Source organism: Anopheles bellator, chromosome 1, assembly GCF_943735745.2.
Source record: "Anopheles bellator chromosome 1, idAnoBellAS_SP24_06.2, whole genome shotgun sequence".
NCBI classification, from domain to species: Eukaryota; Metazoa; Arthropoda; class Insecta; order Diptera; family Culicidae; genus Anopheles; species Anopheles bellator.
The window spans coordinates 39,956,872-39,970,908 of record NC_071285.1 but is presented as its reverse complement, the minus strand read 5'-3'; positions in this window follow the sequence as shown (position 1 = coordinate 39,970,908).

Here is a 14,037-nt window from a genome sequence, read left to right as displayed (position 1 = left end):
CTCCCATATTTTATTCTCCAACATTATCCCATGTTGAAAACTAATATTTCATCCGTTTTTCCATCAATTTGAATTGCTGCATCTCAATAATTCGTAGAAATGAAAGCACCAGCAATAGCCCGACAAATGCTACCGGCTTGAAGCATCATGCTACATTTTCTATTATCTATCGTTGCAGGATTTAAAAAGCTTTTAAGCTGCTTTTGATTTGCTTTTAAAAAGTAGAAAAAACAAATATAAAAGTAGAAAACACAAATATAACATATTGGAGATATAAAATAATTGGACAACGAACCAGCTCGCAAAGTCTCCTTAGGCCCTCCAGAAGGACAGAGGACGCCTGGTAGGCCCCGCTCAGAATTCTACGGACCGGGCCGTATTTAAATTTCCACGCTTAATGACGTTAAAAATAAATTTTGCTGTTTTCAAATTTAAGCTCCCCATTCAGTTAGCATTCAGCATTGCATAAACTTAGGCGCTCCGAGACTTCTGCTTGACTACTCGAATGATCACGTTCGCGTACGATCCGCGTGTGTTCGTAGTGGTGCGATCGCCTCGGCATCTGACAGCTAATAAAATCGCGCCCCACCAGAAATCCGATCATGCCCAACCGAGGGAAGGGACACACTGGAGTCCCCAGGCCCAGGAGTGTTTGAGACTAGCTGGCTTAGCTTTCGTTGAAGTTTACTTTCAATTTCACCGCGCCGCAACCTGCGGATACAGAGCGTGTAGCGCGTAGCTAGAGCACACCCGCGATCAGCCCCTGCCCGAGGCTGCGGGTGAGTACTCTCTTCAAGCACTTTCGATGATCGCGGAGTTGCTCGTACTCTAATAATGAATGGCAAACAGAGTCGTCCGTCGCCCATCATCATCATCATTGTTACTCAATCGTTCGTTGACAGAGCCGGCGGCCGTTGGGAAGGAAGGCTTCTTCTGTGTGCCGCAGCCGCTTTTGTCGTTCCGTAATGCATTGCGGCACAAGGTTAGGAATGACGATGCGGCATCCCCCGTTTAGCGCCTTTTGCTCTTTTCGGTCGCGCTTCATCCCTGGCTGCTTCGACTCGTTTTTGACGTTTTGACATTTGGCAGACGTTCGCGGATATTGTCAAGCTGTGCGCGCATCACTATGTTGTATTGAATTAGCGCCGCGGATCGACCACAAAAAGAAGAAGCAGCATTCACGAGACTGTCCACCGGAGTGGCTCAGGTGGCTCTGCTCATATGGTAAACGAAACATGAGACTCCAACTATTAGGGGAATGATTGGCCGGCGGAGATGAACGCTTCGAGTTGACCGACATTGTGGCGTTAATGTCAGAGCACCATGCTTCAGAGGAAGTATGTTGCGCCACCGCCGGCCACATGGTGTTGATCGGACAGGTGCATAAGGGGAAAAGGTCAGTCAATCCTGATCAGAATCCGAAATCGAACGATTTCAAGGGAATTTAATAACCTTTTCATATTGGACAAAATGTTGCTGGTTTTATTGCATACCGCCTAAACCGATTGCTAAATTTCTCCAACTTCTCAGCAGAGCGTGGCTTGGAATGGAGGCAAAAATTAACCACTGGCTGATTCACTTAACCGGATCGCGCGGCGATGTTGGGCGATACTGAACGATCGCGATAGATAACCATCTTTCAACATGTACCATCGTCACCTTCTTCGCCGGCTTTCCGCTCGTCTTTCGTGACTGCACCTCGTATCGTGCGGTTCCGAGGCCGGAGTGCCGGACAAAGTGCCAGTTTGGCGCGAGCAGGTTTGCTAATCATCTCCGGAGTCGCCGCCTGCGCGGTAGTAGTGGTGCCACAACCGGGCGCTGGGTTGACCACCGGGCTGGGTCTGCTCCGCCTATGATAGGCCGCGCCAATCGGCAGTTGACCATTATTTGATGGTAACCGCCGACGACGACGACGACGACGATACCAGCGGCAGTTGCACTCGGTAAGAAAACTGGTCACCCGCGGGGCTGGCCGAAGATGTTTGTTTTCCTTGAGCCCAATCGAGCGTCGATTTTTTCCTTTTTCTTTCATTGCCATTTTTATGGTTTTGCCGGGTCGAATGGTTTATTGCACGGATGAAGTCATTGGAGCAGACTCGTCGAGGAAGCTACCCAAAATAGATTAGTGCTGGATTAAGCACAATAAGGGAGCTTTTCAAAGAAACACATATTATTTCCCTACTATTGGTCCTAGTAATTTCTGTAAAAAAAAACTAGTTCAAATGTAATTCTGAAATGTATGGTAAAAAGTCGAAATCAGCTCAGCTGAGCGGTGGTGGCCAGTGCGCAAGCCCGACAGCGGCAAACAGCGTACTCCTCGAGGCTGGCTACTTTCGATCGCAGTAGGCCTGCCCGGTGTGATGATGGTGGCTCTCGCGGGGAGAAGCGCCAACGGACAGGCGGCAAGGCGGCCCAAAGCAACCAACAGCTCCCCGGCCCCTCCTCGACCCACGGCGCAGTTCCTCAAAGTGCTTCGAGCAACCCATACTGTCCCGCCGACAGATTGGCCCGGAACAGAGCTGTATTGGTAGCGCTCGTCGTACACACCAACCGAGCAAGCTGCACCACAAGAGCTGGCCCGCTAAGACCTGCCGCCAGCCAGCCAGCCAGCCAAGCAATTTCATAACCATCGCGACGGCGGCGACGACGACGACGATCACGATCAGGTTTCGGTGTTCGTATTTCGCCGTTCGTCACTTGACTCGGCGTTCAGTTCGCCAGCAGCACCCGATGAGTGAACAACACCGAGGGCCCGTGAGAGAGCTGCTTTCGCGATCGGTGCTCCCGTAGATTTTACTTCCCCGAGGTACGCGGTCGTGCGTTTGTTTCCGTGTATGTGTGTGTCGAATTTATTTCCCTTTTCACGTTGTTGTTGACGCTTCTATTGGTTTTCTAAAATTTTCTTCACAACACCGTTCGCTCGGCGACTGCTTTTATTGTGCTTGTGCGTGTGCTTGTGTGCTCGTTTGCTTACTTGGAGCTAACTTTGTGACAAACGTAGGAGCCCTCGGCATCGGCCTGCTGGAGGATTAGAGAAAACACACAGTAACTTTCGCGTTCCGCGTGATGCGTGCGCTGCGAGAGATGATACGAATTTGATTATCGATTATTTAACTTGCAATAGGCACAAAGGCTGGCCCACGGGCATAGCACATCGGGCAGCCAGTGTTCCCGCGGCACGGTGCAGGTGCCTTTTCCTTCCGGTTCCGACCAAATTTCCGGGGTGAATAATCTGGCGGCGGCGGCGGCGTCCGGAGCGTCGTAGTAAAAGTGACAAAGTTTTCCCCTCTTTTTTCTTCTTTCTGTATGGTGTTTGTTGTAAGTTTTGTCCCCTAGTCCCTCATACGGTACGCTTCACGTGGGGCCGACCCACGAAAAAGATCTCGTTCATAACGAACCCGCCGAAGCCGTATGCGTCGAACTGGAAGCCTGGGTGCTTCGGAAAAGCGTGTGTGTCGAAGAAGAATAGTGGCCGTTTTCCAATGACAATCGGTCGACCGATAGACCGTTGGTTTTCCAGCCGCTCCGAGGCTTCCCGATTCGGATCGATCAACCGACAAACGGCCTCCCTCCCGCGAAGCGCGAAACAAAAGGTAAACGGAAACGGTTTCTAATAATTATGCTGCTTATGCCTACCTCCGCAATAGGTTGCTTCGTTTTAGGTGGCCCGCTGTGCCTTCGCTACGTTTACCGCGTCACGCAGAGCCCAAGGCTGTGCTGCTGGGCCATGCCCTGCCCGGGAGAACCCGCTCCGGAGGGCGAAAGTAACGAAACGGCCGTGAAGAGGGTTGCAAAAAAAACAAAGCCAAAGGAAAAACGAAAATTAACCAACCAGAGCAGAGCCCGTTCGTGCGACATTCGCGGGCTGTGGCCAGAAACAGGCCCAGGCCCGCTGTGCATCTCGTTCAAGACGCTCGCCAGCTGGATGGTCCATGGTGTTTCGCGATGCAATTTCTCGCCCACAAGGCGACCATTTTTCGGGCCTCGGCAGTCGCTCTCGAAGGGAAAAGCTCGCCAAACCTGCTCGTGCTCGTGGCTGGGTGAAAACTCGCCAAACTACCGGAGCTTGATCGGGAAGGTAGATCGGAATTATCGCGGCCGGCCTCGGACCTCGCGGTGGGTGGAAACAGCAAGAAATTCCAACCCAGGGCCAAACTTTTGCAATGTGCATCACGAAACGCTCGCAAAAGTAACTAAATGGCAGAAATGGGGCCGGCTGCAGGCCGAAGCTAGCGAGAGCCAGTATCATTAGCGAGCCCCCCCTGGTTTTTGTGGTTCTCCTTCGGTCGTAGTGAGAGAGAGATTTTAAATTCCTTGCGCTCACCCAACCGCGAAACGCATCGGATGCAACGCTTTTTATCTGATAGAAAAGATTCGTGTTCATGAATAGAGCTCCTAGTGCCGCTACATGTACCACCTAACGCTCCCCCGAGGGCTGGCAAATGTATTGAAATTTTATTTAAAACAAATCAAACTCATCCACACAGAACGCCCGAATGATCTTGGGAAAGAGATCAATCCAACCGTCAGAATGTGGCGTTTGTGTGGGGCTGCTGGAGGGCGCACATTAGCATAGGTGGCCCTCAAAGGGCCACCATTCTTCTTTCGTCATTGTTTTGTGCCGCGAATTTGCATCACAAATTCGAATCTTGATCACCCACACGGACGGGCGAACGAAACAATCGTTGTCCAATCCGATCTTATCGCCCGCTGGTCTTCTTCCGCCCACACGCATCACGCAAGTGGCCGTCGGATTGGTTTCAGCAGAGCCAAAGGCCAGCCATATGATCGGTTCTGGTGGCCCGCCGTGGCCACTATCGCTACGGTGGTGAGGTCCATTTGAAATTCTAATTAATATCTCTATCTGTCATCGGGCGTGAAACGGTTTTCGCGCAACATTGGATCCATGCGGTGGCCATTGTGTATTGGCAAACATTGTGTGCCACGCGCGAAGCGACTCTTCTTTCGATTGTGTCTTTCTTTTGATCGGGTGAGCTGACGTTTTTTTTTTAACTGGCAATAAAACCGCTCAGAGTGCTATCGACGATCGCGCTCGACGAGGATTTGTGGTTTCAAATTATGCGAAACTATTCAATTCTACACAGATCTTGCCCGATTAGTGTCGGATCCTTCCTAGAAACCGTTTTACAAGAACCTGACGCTCGTCAAAGCTTCGTCCTTGAAGCGGACACTATCGCGTGCCCAGATGTAATTTTTAAATTTCTACGGGACTCGCGGAAATATCATCGACGTGATCGTGACGATCGACAGTAAGGGATTTAACACATCGTGTCCCAACGCTTTCGGTTTATAACTAACGTTGAGGTCCCCAAAAATGTGTAAATTTTCTAAAAATACTTCCTACACTCGCCGGAAGTAAAAGGAAAGTGCCAGGCGCCGAACGCCGAAGAGGATCGTTATGACCCGAATGTGCCACTCAAGTGCGCTCGCCGGCAAACGATGTGTGTAATGGCCGTAAACCGCATCAACAGCATGCACCAGGCACTCTAATGACGCTGGTGCTGCTGCTTGGTCCGCGGGGTCCAAGTGATTTCGTTTGCAAATCATCATCGCACCACAACCGGAGGACCAAGCTTATCGCCTCCTTGGCCAGGGATTTAACGCTGTGAAGCGCTTAGCCCTCGCCTGCGTCACACTCCTCGCGCAGAGGAGAAACGGCAGACGTGCGTTCGAAGAAGCGCAACAAGCCGCGGAACAAGCCGCGGAGCCTGGCTGCGTGGCTGCGTGTATGTGATTTTACCAATCCAGGAGCTGGAACCTGTTGGCCGCCGCCTGTGTTGGGCTGCGCTCTTGACGATAGAAAATTTACGCCACGGACGGGCGGGCGGCCATTAAATTCACTTTCCACGCCCGCCCGTAAGTGGGGGACTCAACAACCGGTGTGTGGGGCCGCTGCATCGGTGTGTGTCTGTGTGCGTTGCAGGCTTAGTTTTGTTTTCGTTTGATCACCGTTTGACAGCAACTCCGGTCCGCCGTCGGGGTGCCGACTGATCTTCGGAGGCAACAAATTCATCACCTTGGCGGGGGCTGTCTGCAAATAAGTAAAGGCCGTGCGACCGGAAATACGAGTTACACGGAACCGATTGGGCGGCACGGCGCGGCCTGTAAAACGGATCAATCCACACACGTCCGCCCGACCGTTGGGGGGTAGCTTCCACACAGGTCGGTCGGGTGTGTGTCGGAACGGAACGGAACGAAATGGACGGAATATCGATAACAATTTGTTACAAGTTAGCGATTAGCGTCGCGACTTATCGACGCGGGAACCCGACAAGGGTGTTACCTGAGAGAGGCCTAATCATGAAATGTACAACCAAAGCCGGATCGGCCCACAGATATTTTGACGTTTCGTGGCTAAGCTTTATTAATGTTGGCTTTCAAATGGCCTTTGATTCCGGGGTACAGCAACATTAAACGATGTAATGATGAAAATGATTGATTTTTGCCTCCATTTGTGTAAACTTGATTAAGCCTTTCATTTCCATTTCTTCTTCGCTCCACTCTACAGGTGTGAATAAAAGAAGGAATGCATCCTGGCAGGTAAAAACAACCCCATACACATTGTTAAGCGAACCCTGAAGGAGAATTAAATGCCTTATCTTCACGCACTACTAAGCGACGAACCTCTCCCGACAAGGGACTTTAATGATCGGAGCAGAAAGTGAACAGGGTCCGAGGGCGATAGAATCGGGTTATATCACCATCCTACGAAAGTGAGAAACCTCTCGTGTGTGTGTGGTGTGTAGTCCACGATCGAGACTTCCCGAGACGATCGCGAACGATCGCACTTACCTGTCGGCTGGCTTAACCTCAACACGCGGGCGCACCGGTCACCCGAACCCGAAACCGAGTCCATTTCACCGTCCAATTGCTGCCCCGCCGTTGATACGTATCTCCTCCTACGTGGAACGAACGGACGAATTGATTTAACCTCCCGGTGGCCGGTGGAGTCCTCAGGACGCAAGCCTACTTCCTTGCCCCCTTCGCAGCGAGCATGGTGCAATGAAAATGCAAAATAACAAGCGCATAATAATCGCTAGTCGCCGTCCGTCGTCGCCAGTTGCCATCCAAGCACCGTCCAAGCATCGGTGCAGTGTACGAGTTTAAATTTTTCTTTTCGAAAAGTGGCCAACATAAACGAAGCACACACACAGACAGCTGTGGGTCGGATGAGAGAGAGATAGAAAGAAAAACCGGAGCAGCAACGAGACAGGCAGTCTCGGGCAGGCGCAACTCCCTCAGCGGGTTGCGGGCTTTAGAAGACGAATCAAAAGCGAGCAAAAAACGAAAGCAGCAACCGGGAGCACTGGAGCAATATTATGCAATAATATCATTTATTAAAAGCGATTATAAAAAAGAACGGCCCACAACGGGGTGCAGTGGAAGGTGGTCCGGGGAAGTGTGACAAATGGCCATCGACGCGACTGGGTACGACCTCCGGTGCATCGAGCGAGTTTGAACGGAAGCACGGAAGCAGAGCATTGTGCAACGAGCGACGCGAGCGCTGTGTCCGACTAAAGAATTGTGACCGAAGCGGAAATGGCTTCCAATGGGCGGTGGCGAACGGTAGGAGCCCACATTGGGGCCGTTTTGTGGATCTACCTGCGCTTCATAGTGATGGCGCTGATCATCTTCTATCTGGTCCGGTGGTACATGGGCGAGTACGATGAAGCAGAATCGAGTGCGGCGCCTCCGAACGACACCGCGACCGGTGGAAAGGACGAGCTTTAGTTACGTCGTCAATAAAATTACCCTTAAGACGTTCAAAATTTTAACGATTTTTCAATGCTTTGTGTTGAGATCACTAAACGAAAAGTGGGAGCTGCACAGGGCGACAAATAAATTCTGATACTTGAACCATGGATACCGGTTACTAGGCCCAGTTCGGACTAGCTATGCATAAGGATCCGTTCGTTCCAAGATGGCCTCCAAACACCTTCCGAGTTCGGCCACCGACGTCAAGTGCTCGACACTACTATTTCAGCACCCGGTCCACTGTTGCAAGAAGAAGTTGCGTACGGAATTGGTAGCCACCACATAACCGAGGAGCACTCCGCCCGGTCGACCGATGTGGCAAGAACTTTTACGAGTCACGTCCCGAGCCGAGTGCCGAGTGACAGTGCGCCCATTCGAAAGACCACTCTCAAGACGACCTAGGCGGAGCACCCCCCGCCAGAGAAAGAGAGTCATGATCGCAATCCATAATTTCCGAGCCCGGTGTCCAATTGAACATGAAAAAATTGAACAGAAATAAAAGCGCCCCCGCTCGGGCACCGAATGTCGTAAGACGAAAGCCCGAGCCCAAGCGACGAACGGAGCGAAACTACTCGAACCGTCGATCGAAACGAAAGCAGCGGCAACAAGCCGTGCAACAGAAATAAATCACAAACCCTCGCTCACGGGTTGTGCGAAAAACTGAAACCGATTTTCCCAGCACGCGCCCGCTCGCGCGCCGTGCTGCAGTCTTGGCCGGGGCAGCGTGTTTTAATGTTGTGCCAGGGAAACGGTCCTACTAATGATGGCGCACAGAAGGCCCCTGCGCGGGGGTTGCGCCCGGGCTAGAAAGCCAGTGGCTGCACTTTTTTCTTTATAATTAAATTTCCGCGCTCGGCTCGGAAGTTTTTATTACGCCGAGTCATTGATTTATGGTGATAGGGCGTAGCGAATACTATCAGTGATTTTTAATGGCCACCCTCTGGCAGGACATCGAAGCGGCGTGCTTTGGGTTAATTGAAAACAATAAACCAACAAATTGCAGTTCATCCACCAGTAACGTACTTCCCAACTAGTATCCCAACTAGCTTATGTTTTAAATTATCGAAAAATTACGAAAAAATACCCCGAATCGGAATCGATAAAGAATGCCCTCCCAGAGATCGCTATCGTTGCTCTCAGGGGGTTCGTTGTTTGTTTTGGCGCAATCTTTCGTTCGTAACGGCACGCGGCACGAAGCTGTGCACGAGCAAATAGAAGCATCACCACAGAGTAGAGGCTTCGGAGGGGCAAATAAATTTGATAAACGAAAATAAATGGAACCATTAAAGGGTACCAACAGGGTATTGGGTATTGAAAACGTGCTGCATAATACGCCGCGCACCAACTCATAACTCATTTTCTCGATGTGGCGTTTTATGTAAAACACCTTTTCGGTTTGATCATCAACAATGCACCTCTTATTTATTAGCTTTTTTAAATCGAATGCCAAGCCAAACAAGCACGCACTGGGGATTGAGATGCGAAAGAAAAATGGCGCTCTCCAAAATGGCTCTCTCGGAACGGGGTGCACTGTGATTGATACTGAACGCTATGTTTTTTACGTAACCAAAATGCTCGCGTTCCATCGATCACCCACCGATCACCCACCACGCACATACAAGCACACGCCGAGCCTGGTGGGCATTTCAAATCCGGAGCACGCTGCGATACGGATCGATCGTTTGCGTGCTCAATCTTCCAGCGCGCCCGAAGCCGAATATTGTTTATGCTGCCACGCAAATCGGCCCCACGGTGCTTTCTTTTATTCCACCACCCAGTCGGGCCAGTCGCCGGGTCCCGTTTCCGTTCCGTTCCGCGGCGGTGGCCACCATCAACCGGCCACGCTGCGGTGTGTGAGATGCATTTGCGATGAAGAGGCTTTCGTTTGAATGTTACTTTATGTCATCGAGGGGCGCCGAGTGGCCGAGCATATAAACGTTTCTGTTGCATTTCCAAAGCCCGATTCCTAATTTTCTGTGTTTTTAAATGTGTTTTCTGTTTCCTATTTTCTACTTTCAGAGCTCCGCACTGTAACAGCACCAACCATCCCCAGTGCGTGTCGGGCTTCGATATTCGGTTGCCGCCAAATAGCCAAAGAAAAAGTGCCGCCAAGTGATATCGCGCCCATGATTAGGATGCGCAACGGGGAAAATAATTAGCACTTCCCCCCATGAACAAAAACATGACACGGAGCGATTCGATTAAATGAGCGTTAAAATTTATTCACAATCGACGATCGGTGCGGATCGGTGGTTTAAATTATGAGAGATTTCGGCTGCCAGTTTTCGGGTGCTCGAATTGTGTTTTTCTTTTGCCCAACCATTTTCTCGGTGCTTCCAGGAGTTAACATTAACGTCTATTGTTTCACTTTAGGCTAGCGGCCATCAAAGCGCGTGACGCATCTTAACTGCGCCGGCGTTGCGATCGATCAAGTGTGGCAGAGTGTTTTAGTGTGCGAGCCGCGAGTCAGTGTTTGTGGTGGTCTCGAAAAACGTTGTGTTACCTCCCAGTAGTGTGTGCGTTTAGTGAAAATAAAGGTTGTCGAAAAGTAATTGTAGTCGCAACCTACCACTGGAAGCGGTTTGCGGCACGGATTTTCCAGCCAGAGGCGGACTCTTGGGAGCAGATTCTTTGCAGCTGCAGCAAAATAGATTACTAACGGTGAGTAGCAAGCGGGGCGAGCATGTGGAAACGGATGTGCGGCGATTAATCGACCTTCGGGACGGTCTTCCGGTTGGTCCGGATTGAGCTAGAGGCCAACCGAGCTGGACAGGAAGGAAGCGTAAAGTTGTCGGTTTTCCCGAGCCTCGACCACGAGGACACGGGTGGCCTGTGAGCCATGGGAGCTTGATTCACCGCATCATTTGCCGATCGCCGGGCCGAGTGCGTCGTCTTTTGATGCCAAGGGTACCAATTAAAGTGCCCCTTGAACTTTAGTGCTTCATTATTCATCGGCACAGGTAGCCGAGGGTAAACATAAATTATGCGCCAAGATCCAGCCTCCGGCCGTGATCCGTTTTGGAAACATGTCTTCGAACTAGTGGGCACGCTTATGAGGCCAGATATTTTAGTTACGTTCGAGCCGCACGCGTGCCCTACATTTGTAATTAGTTCGGCGAAACCATCTTCGCTCGATCGACCGCCGTTGCCACAGTATACATAACACCCAACACGTGATCGTGATCCAGGATGGCAAAAATTCCACTCAAAAGTGATGAAATAAAGGTGTTAGTCGCCGAAACCGAAAGTGAAAACTCTCCCGAAATCACACACAAAAATGGGGCCCAAAAGTAAAACATAATGCCAGAGCCCGGCCGCCGGAGTTTGCCGAGCTTCGATTTTCTTTTCACTCGATCGACGCCCCTCGACACGGACGCTGGCGGAAAACAGAATCTCGAGAGAAAAGCTGTCATACACTGAGAAGATAAAGTGCCGGCCTGTCATCAGTTCGACTATCGATGATTGGGCTGCCGAGCGCGTTTGACAAACTCTCTTCCGGTTGAGTGAGTTTTTGATCGGCCGCTCGCGATCGCAATTCACAGTGCATAGGATGGTGTAAGAAGAAAGCGTTTTTGAGCGCAAAGACGCTAATGAGTTGGCGTGAAATGACCGGTCGAAGGTCGAACCGAACGAGATGCATCGATTTGAGGTGATCTACTAGCATTTCGCAGCCTCATGAATGATTGATTTCGTGGCCATCCATTCGGTGTTATGCAGCGTTCGATTGGATGGTTGGCAACCGCCACACGTTGCGACACCCATAACGGCTCGGCAGTTGAAAGTAGGCGTCGAGTGATCAAATTGTAATGCTTTTTGGCACCATGGCAGGAACCGTTGGCGCATTTCCATTCGACGCGATGCGTTCTATCAATCACGCGCCAACCGGTACCGGACCCCGTGGCCCGTCTCTTTTTGGCCGTTCGGTGCCTCGGTCCCTTCTAAGCGCTGTGCCAGTCCCGGGTGACACTCCATGGTGATTGTGCCATTCACTTTTCCGTTGCCACACCCGCGAACGTGTTATAAATGGGCCTGTCTTTGCTCGGGACATTCACGTGGAGCTTCGGTTTTTTATGTCGTTCGAGAAGGTCTATGCAAAACCGCCACAATCGGTTGATAATAATTGGTCAGCGAAGGCATTCTCTAGGCAGTAGAGAACCGAGCCGTTTGGAGGCAAGTTCTCAGTCAGGCTGGATGGCGTGAGCTAGCTCTGAAGAGGCAACGGTCTAGGGTTATCATGTAAGAATAGTAAATTAAGTTCATTGTCTCAATACGCTTGGCGACGCAACATCATTATAATGACCGCCAGGTGTTATGCTAAAATTTCTAATTAGAGTGAAACAACGTTTTCATTGCCTCATGCTGCCCAATACCGCAAGTCAAGTGACGATCGTTTCCTTATCGTTTGTCCCACTCAGCGATATGTCGACGTTGTTTGCAACGAAAACAAAAACCAGTTCAGCACGTGGCAGCTGGCCACCCAAACGGCCGGCGGAAGTGGAAAGTTCAGAGTTAATTTATTCCAAAAACCACCAAATCCCCGACTGAAACTGGAATTGAAGGTCGTGTGAAGCTTTGCGTAATCGCTGGCTGCGTTGTGGCCCCATTCGGTTTTGGTTGAAGCAGTCGCAAGAAATGATACTCAGGCGTGGACATTAATCCTAAGGTGATTCGATTCAGAACAAGCAACAGTGGATTGATCACTTAGTCTAGATCTCGATGCTGCAGCCGTAGCTGGCGTATGAGCAATGTGAACGACCCACCGAACTCTGGTCAGGTCCGTATCGTTTCAAAATCCTGCAACGAAACAGGAGCAACAAGTCTGACTTGCGAGTCGCCAAGTTGCCAGAGGCACCCAACACCACTCGGGCTCGGGAAGGCAAAATTCGAAGGCTATCGCTCGGTTTGCGATTTAGATTTGCGCTCCGGCGCAGGCGGCAGCACTACAAGGTTGCACAATCACTTCGCGGTTGCTCCAGTTTGTTTTTGTCGTTCGAGCCGGGTTGGCCAACCGTTGGCGATATGAATCAAGAAGGAATTAGAGCTCTTTAATGTATGCATTACCCGGTGAGGCTTACCAGAACCACACCGCACACGTACACGGTTCCGTACAGTGCATTCACTTTTTCCAACCTTCCACATGCCGCTAATCACTAATCCTGGCCGTGTGCAGATGCAGGGTGCGATGTTGGCCGACTGGATGGATGTGGTCTACGATCTTTTAACGGTAGCCTTGCCAAGTACATTACAAATTCATTTGTGATTGGACGAGAAACAGAACAAAACCACCATTTGTCAGGCAAATGCCATCAGCGAGCGAGGAACCACCGAAGAGCTACTGTCTTCTGGTGTTTCTAGCCCCCAGCACCATAGGTTAGGCTGCTTGACCCCGCGTCGTGCTCAAAGTGAGTGGCATTACTTTATTGCCCATGGAAGAGGATGCCCTTTCGAAGTAATCGCCAGCCGGAGCGTGTGTGACCATTCGTCACTTCAACACGCCGTGAAACGACCGTACAATCGACTGTTCTTCTTCGCCCACGCTCGCTCGCCACCATTCACCGTCTGGCGAGGAGTGCAAAATGAATGCTAGACACACTCCGTGTGCGATGGAGCAACACAACAACAAGCTTGAAAAAAAAAACAACAGGTGAAAGGTTGTTCTGGGCCGCATCGAGATGCACTTAGCCGATGCCTTTGCAAAGTGGCTGCTTTTAAAGTGGATTAGAACGGCAGCCTATGGCGTAACGGGGTCGTGGTACCATAAATCTGCAAGAACAACGAACGGATAGCATCTTTGGTTTCTCAACGCGCGCCACTTGATCATCTTCATCCCTGTCAGGATTAGATGTTTACGCCACCGGTACTGAGCCATCGTTGCACTGTTGATGGAGTGCACTCTGGGGCTCGTGTTAAGATCATACTTTATCGCCTGGCAAACGATGAAGCAATTTACTTTCACCATTCACCATATTTTATTACACCGGGACCCCTTCACGTACTGATTATTGTGTCATTTTAATCTTTGTAGTGATAATGAAGTGGTTTAGATGCGTTACGATACCGTTATTCTACTAATTTTTATAAGCTTGTAAGCTGCTGGCAGAGAGATTGTTTGCGGTGTGCTGAATGTCTATTTTTTGGGCTCATTGCAAAACTAACACCTGCCACAAGGTAAACCTATTGCCCTGTTATCATAGCTTAGAGGACCGTCGTGTCGTGTGAGCCATGTGCAGCGCCACCGTTCTGCGAACTTCCAAACATGTT